The sequence below is a fragment of the Strix aluco genome, chromosome 12 (genome assembly GCF_031877795.1).
Source record: "Strix aluco isolate bStrAlu1 chromosome 12, bStrAlu1.hap1, whole genome shotgun sequence".
NCBI lineage: Eukaryota > Metazoa > Chordata > Aves > Strigiformes > Strigidae > Strix > Strix aluco.
Window position 1 is genome coordinate 18165969 of NC_133942.1, and position 7163 is coordinate 18173131.

The following is a 7163-nucleotide window of genomic DNA, read 5'->3' on the forward strand; positions in this document are numbered from 1 at the left end:
CTGTCTTGTTTTTTCCTCATCTTCTTATGGTCCTTGGGAAAATTTTGATCTATATCTTTGCAAAATGTGCAGATTACAACAGCAATTATAATAAGCAAAAAAAGAAAAAAATCACATGCACACATGGTCCTTTGCAAATGAGAACTTTTCTGCAAGGAAAACATGAGATTCAACAATATGTTCCATTTAGCAAAAATGACAAAATCTTAAGGGGCATTGTAAAGAATGTAACTTCTCTCTACCTCTTACTAACAGGTAAAAAACTGCTGTGCAAAAGGCCTTTAATGTGAAACCTCATTTCAGCTCTAGAAAGGCACTTGATTTCTGTCTACAGTGACTGTCGTTTTGCCCCCCATCAATAATAAATACTTTTCTCTGCTCTTATATACTAATATTTCTTGTCTCTCGTGTCCTTTGTGGTGGGCAGAGCTGCTGTGTGTATTGCTTAGGCTTCAGAACAAAGGGAATTTTGAAAGAGTAAAGTAGGGCAGAGGGATTTCCCCCAAAGAGATCTAGCCAGAAGCAGTGGGGAGAGTATGGCCTCCAGGTTAGCTCTTCCTGTGGAAGCAAGAACAGAACTTCTTTGCCTAGAGCTCACCTAGGACCTTGCCTCTTGGTGGTCAACACCAAGGAAAAATCACCTACATTTGATCCAAAAAGCTCTTAGTGCATTGAAAACACCCCAGTCACAGTAGGAGCAGCTGGGGCAGGATATTTTCAATATCATACTCCCCTTCTGGATCCTAAATTAAAGGTATTGAATACATGACCCTGGTTGTGCAGCACCACGCGCTTGGAAACCCACCTCTTTGGAAACCTGATTTGTTAGGCCAGCGAGCACCTTCCTCAGGAAGGAAAACTTCAGTGCAGCTTGCACCTAAATGCGATTTTTGCTCTGATCTTAGGTCATTAGTGTCCTCTGTGGCGAGGAATATGAATGTTTGATCTGCTGCTGGATTGCACCTAGCACAGCGAGATACCAGCAGAAGGGGGAGACTGCACATAACAGTCCTGGCAGGTTTAAGTGCTCTGTACAAATGTAGAAGGAGTAAGGAGCGAGAAAAAGAGTGTGGGGGAGAGAGAGACCACAGGCATGTAACAGCCTTCCTGACCTAGTGATTTATTTATGGCATTCCTAGAGGGGAAGAAGCCATGCAAAGATCATGAGCCTGCATGCTGCACGAAGTGGTGTGCCGGCATATATTTAACAAGCAACAATACAAGGCACAAAATCTACAGAGGATGGGGAAATACTTCCACTCTGTGTGAGGTTATTGAATGATTAGAGTCAAGGAATGAGAGAGTTTTATTTGGAGAAACCAGAAAGATTTCCCTTGCTTCTTTCTATAAATAAATTACAGGAAGATTTTGGTTTTTCTTCCTTGAAAGCCAGGATGTTTCCTCTCCCAGAGCACACTTCATCACACTTTCCTCCTGGTCCAGTCAGCTCATTCAAGGGCCTCTGCAGGGAATTTTGGATACTGATAGCCATCTCAGGTCTGTAAGAGAAAAGGCTCTGTTCACACCGAGATGCCTGGGAGATATATTTCATAGCAAGCTGCTGTCTCCAGGGTAGGTGAACAATGAAGGGAGCATTGTGGAGAATAGGCCTCCAATATAGCACAAAAAAGGCAGAATCTGTGTCAGCTGAAACCAGTCACAATGTTCATCGGCCTGATGAATACTTGCACTGGCAGATGGGAACGTTTATGAAGTACAGTATTGCATGAGGGAACTGTGCAAAGGTAACTGAACTCACTGAAAGGCCTGATTCTGCGAGGTGCCGAGTCCCTGCAGCCCCTGATGAAGAGCCCATTACCATGGCCACCATAAATAGATGTTATTAAAGTGGCTTACCTTCGCTGGGAACTGGAGCAAGCCTTGGATTTCACCAAGGCAGTCACAAGTGGGACCTGCAGCAGCATAGCGGGGGGCTGCACCGTGCCGTGGGGACAGCGAGGGGGAACACAGGGTATTCGTTAGCACCCGCCAGCCCTTTCACATCACAAAACACTAAGCCCTAAATGAGGACACAGTCTCACATTAGAGCTCTTGACTCTGTTGTCTAAATTAGACCTCATCAGAAACAAGATCCTGGGCCACCCCATTTTGTTTCTGAATTTAGCTTCTGCTTCAGCTTTGGGGATTTCAGGAGGTAACCCTAGTGGCCTGAGGCTCCTGGAGATCTGTGGAGACATAGGGCACCAAGTCTCCCAGCTGCCTCTCCAGCTGTGCAAAGCTGAGGGGCTGATGTCTTGAAGAAGGCTTAGAAGCATCAGCATTGACTTGACTTGAGGAGCTGGATTTAATTATTCCAGGAATGGACTTAATGCTTGAACTTGCATCCCAGTCAAACTTGTCTGTCATTCATAGATTCCTAGTGGAAAAAAAAAAACCACACCTCCATTTATATTTGGGAATATAATAATCAATCAAGCTTTATCTCTCTTGTTTCCGTTCTAGCAGCTTATAACCACATAATAAAAGCATATAATGAAAACATCATAAAAACACACAGTAAAAACACATTCACCATGCAAGTATTGCGATCTGAGCACATCCTGGATAGAAATGCTGAAGAGTTCTTGAGGCTTCTGGTAGGCACTAGTAACCTCCATAACACTACATCACACCCATCCTTTCCACTTGAGGAGTGCTATCTATTTAAACGACAATGGTTGTGGAAGACACACATAAATGTTAGGATTCAGCAAACTAATAACACGAAAGGTCTCCAGAAGACTTTTGCCTTCTCAGCTTTACAAAGTTGGTTAGAAAATTCTGTGAGAAAAGCCTCTTCAGCTGCTTTTGTTGTATTATAGCCCTTATTGGAAAAGCTGCATGAGATGGGTCTTGCATTAACACTCTTCTTCCCTGTGGTTTAAATTAAGGTTCATCTTCACAGGTACTCCTTTGCTTTACTTTGAAGGACGCAAAAAGCTCGCTCTGCCTCCCTGCTCTAGCTTCATTTCCCTGACACTTTTTCATATATCCTTGCTCTAGTAGAGCGTGGTTTGCTCTCACTGTAGATGAATCAACACCCTGTGGATGATTCTGCACTCTGACAAAAGATACTGGTCCATGCTAACTCTGCTTTACACCCAAACTGTTTTGATTCATGTCAGATGACTCTCACTGTGTTGCATTGCGATACCAGTGGCAGAGTAGTAGCGCTCTTGGACTTCTTTTCCCACCCCAGGTAGCAGCGACTCCTTTATCTGGGGAAAGTTGCTTAGGTCAAAGCCTCATGTAGCTGGGCACTGAACCTTCCCACTTGTCCCTTCACATATTTTCCAAGTTTCTCACACTGTTATTTCAGTGAGCAAATAAAGCAGAAATTAATCATCAATCCCTTCAGTGACTTTATCCTTTACTTCAATACTGCCAGAAGAGTTACTTCTCACTTTAATAAGAGCCTCTTGAATTCTTCTCACTTTCAAAGACTTTGTTTTGGGTTTGAAGCCAACGTTACAGTGACACTGTGAACTTAATGGCTCAGCTACAGGTTGATTTTTTTTTTTTTTTTTTTAAGCCACAGATGTTACTAGTAACATCTAAGATGACCGAACCTGGTTATCTTAGAGATCAAAGGCAATATTGTTCCCAGTTTTTTCCAGCTGCTTATTTTGTGTCTTTGGGAAGCACTTTGTACTCACACAGCTTTGCTTTTTTTCTCCATTACTTCTCTCTCCTTTGTTTGCTCGACACTTTCATGCAGAGAAAGAGGAGAAATATAAACTAGGCAAATGTGATTTGATCACAGAGCTGGTAGGGGGCAGGTACAGTCAATCACACTGCCTTGAACTCTCTTGTGTGCTATCAGCTGGAGTTTGTTTGGAGAGAGTCCCCTGAAATGATGTAGCACAGAGATGCCGATCCAAAGCCCATGATCAGTGGATGCCTTTGCACATACTCTGGATTGGGTGTAGTATATAAATATTCCCCCATATAATTTGCAGATGTGGGAAAAGCTGGAGGTTGGTTACCAAAACCTGTAGATTGATTCAGCCTCAGAGCAGAAATTCCTGGCCCTGGTCTTTCAGTTCCTCTCATGAAACATAAAACCACCATCAGAGGCATTTTTTTTCTAAGTTCTCAGCCTCTTCAGAGACACACTAAATTAACCTGGACTCCCTTGGCTTCCCTTAATCTTACAAAAATGCAAGATGCAAAGCAAAACCCTTGTCAGCAAACGCATTACAAATGAAGGCAGCAAAGCTTCCCCCCTTACACCAGCTCTGAATTTGGTCCCTGGGATTTTAACTGTTCCTTTATCTACTGAAAAGGAATGTTAAAAAGTTTAATTGGCATGTAATGAGATAACTATAACAAGTTAATTAGTTCTCAATTAAATTGCGTTTACCATACGTTCTGAATATGTTGTTAGCAATTAACGACACCTAATGAACTTGCAATAGCGACTGAGTTTACAATGATAAGGAAAATAATAATAATAATGCTCACACGTGGTTTCATAGCGCATTAGAAGAGACAAATGATTTAATAAGTATGTGGTTAAATCACCATATCTTGTGCAGCCGCTGGAAGGGAAGCATCCAGGAAATTTATTCTGGCATATCTAACAGGGTCTGGGAGGAAACAATTGGCTTTCAGGATGGGTTTTGTTGGGAAAAAGAATTTCCCGAGAGCTGTAGGAGAATTGCAAAGGAGAAGGGAAAGCAGAGCTGCAGGATAAGGTCAGTTATTCAGTTTTGACTTAAGAAAGCATGACAAAGAAAGATCATAACAAACAACTGGAGTAAGGTGGAAACCTTGGTGAATGAGGGAAAAGGGTTAAATGCTTTTCCAAAATCACTTAAGCAGGTGAGTATATCGAGAGCAATTTGTCTCTGTGCTTGGAGTTAACCCCCCCTTAATGCTTTGTGCCATTAGAGTGCCACACTGAATAGGCATTAGAAGGAAAAAACCCTACAAACTAATTTACATTTTAATGAATTTTTAATTGAACCAAAATCTGTTGTTTCTGTTTAAAGATGCAGTGTTGACTTTGTGGTCTGTGCTGCTGAGAGCCAAGTGGGATCTTAATGTGATAAAAACAATGATAACGCTAAGCTTAATTAGGTTTGAAAGCGTGCCTGGCAAAGTGGTGTGGAATGAAAACGTTCCCTTCCTGCATTGAAGCCGAGCAGCGGGGCTGGACAGAGCCTGGACCACTTGGCTGTCCTGGCTGTGATGAAGCAAGAACCAGAGCTGCTACTTCTTGCCTGTGCAAAGCTCAACTGATGGCACGAGTAGGGTGGGAGAGAAAAACCTGATCCCATGTGCAGTAGGATCACCCACAGTAACTTTAGCTCCATCTTCTCCTGCCATTAGATCCAGTTTAATGACAGGCAGGCCCTACTGGGTTTCTCCAATCACTTTTCTCTTCATAACAGGCTATATCAAAATGCCTTTCCAAGGCCAGGACTTGGAGCCATGGGCTCTCATGCCCTTCTCGTGTTGGAGCACGTCTCCAGCAAAATAAACATATCCTCCCCCTATGCATCCAAGCCTACCTAGAACTAGGAGACAAGAGAAGAGCCCTAATACAGGGATTTCTGACCAGCTGCACTTGGCATTAACCAAAAATGCTCCCTAGTATTGAGGTGCACTCATTTGATCTCTCTCTGGAGTACCTGTAATCCTGTTCCAGGCATTTTAAGGCATTTTGTTGTGTTTTTAATGTCTTGTACCAAGCGATTTGCCAAGTTGACCGTGGCACACACATACCTAAGGAGCTCAATGAAACGGCAGCAAAACAGCTATTTTAACACCAGTTTCTTGCATGTCCTCTTTTTTCATCCTTCCTCTGGCTGCTGCTCCTGGAAGGATTGCTCTGTTCATAACATGCTCAGGGTTTCACGTAATTAAACCTTGGGTTTATTAGTTATTATTTATTAGGTTATTGTTGGTTTGGTTGTACAATGAACATAAGGTGAATACACCCCTCACCTCTACAGAAAGCCCAAACCTCTGACACTCGTAATGAGCCCAAATAGAAATCACAGCAATCAAAACCAAGATATGGCAGCAGGTTTCAAAACCTGTTAAAATCACTGTGTGAGCTTTGTCTTCAATATCCTGCTGCTACCTGCCAGGTCCTGCATTTTGCAGCAATTTGCTCCACTATTGCTCTGTTGTGACACTTGAATTTATATTGTATACGAGTCACTGGCCTTCAATGCTCAACTTTGACCTTTACATTATATGCCATGTTATTTTTGACTTTTAAAAGTAAGGGTTCCCCTGACCAATTTATTTCATACCTCCTCCCGGTACCAGTGGCCAGTAATTTGGTTCCCTGTTAGCACAGGCTGGCAACATGTTCTTTCCTAAAGAAAGTTTGTCACTAAAAGCGTCCTTGCATGCATAGTGGGAGCAGAATGGTTAAGACAGAGACATTCCACCTCATCACACACCTGAAACCCTCCTTATTTCTAGTTGAAATCAAGCAACTTTTCACTGCTGCATCAGTTTTTCAACTGCTGATTATTTCGCTTTCAGAGGTATTGAACTCCAAACTGTCTTTCCCTACCTTGCTGCTGTATCTCAGCTGCTGCTCTCTGGAGCTAGATCGTCTGAACAGAGAAAGCCACAGCTCTACTTGCATTGCCGTGGCTTGGGAAATTATTCTTGCCCGCCCCTCCTTGCTTTGCAACAGCAGGAGCTGTCAGTGAACGCTGCTGTTGCTGGGTGTGATAAGCAGAGTGGTCCAAGAATAGCCCTTGGTCCTGCCAGGGCATACTCCCAGAATAGCTGGGACATTAGGAAGTCAATGGAGGGGGGAAAAAGTCACTGGGAATTTTAAATTTCAATCAGAGACACCAGGACCCCCAAAGCCACACATATCAAGAGAGGTAATGTACTGAGCACAGCACCCAGCAGGCTCTTGCCTTTGCACAAGACATCACCGTGGGGATTCACCTGCCCATAGCAGGTTATCAGGACCTCTCCGGGCAGGCGGGGTGCTGACGAGTGCCAGCTTCCCGAGAGCAGATCTGGAAAAAGTTAGTGTGTTTCCAGTGTATTGTGGTCTCTCTAAACTCCTTTTTTGACTTGGCCATTGAGCATGAGCAGTTCCAGAGCTGGAAGGGTAGATACAAAACCAGTTAGCAGGGCTGGAAAGCTCTCAGAGACCAAGGAGAGGCCTTTTTGCATGTCTT

The 7163-nt window shown here is 43.4% G+C and overlaps 1 long non-coding RNA gene across 1 annotated transcript; it reads right to left on the minus strand.

Annotated features, from left to right (window-relative positions):
* Positions 1–1291: 1291 nt before the first annotated feature.
* Positions 1292–6615, minus strand: LOC141928946 (uncharacterized). Its single transcript, XR_012624922.1, has 3 exons — positions 6536–6615; positions 1858–2377; positions 1292–1499 (listed from the first exon to the last, which is right to left on the minus strand). It is a non-coding gene; the product is annotated as an uncharacterized LOC141928946 (long non-coding RNA).
* Between the last annotated feature and the right edge of the window lie 548 nt (positions 6616–7163).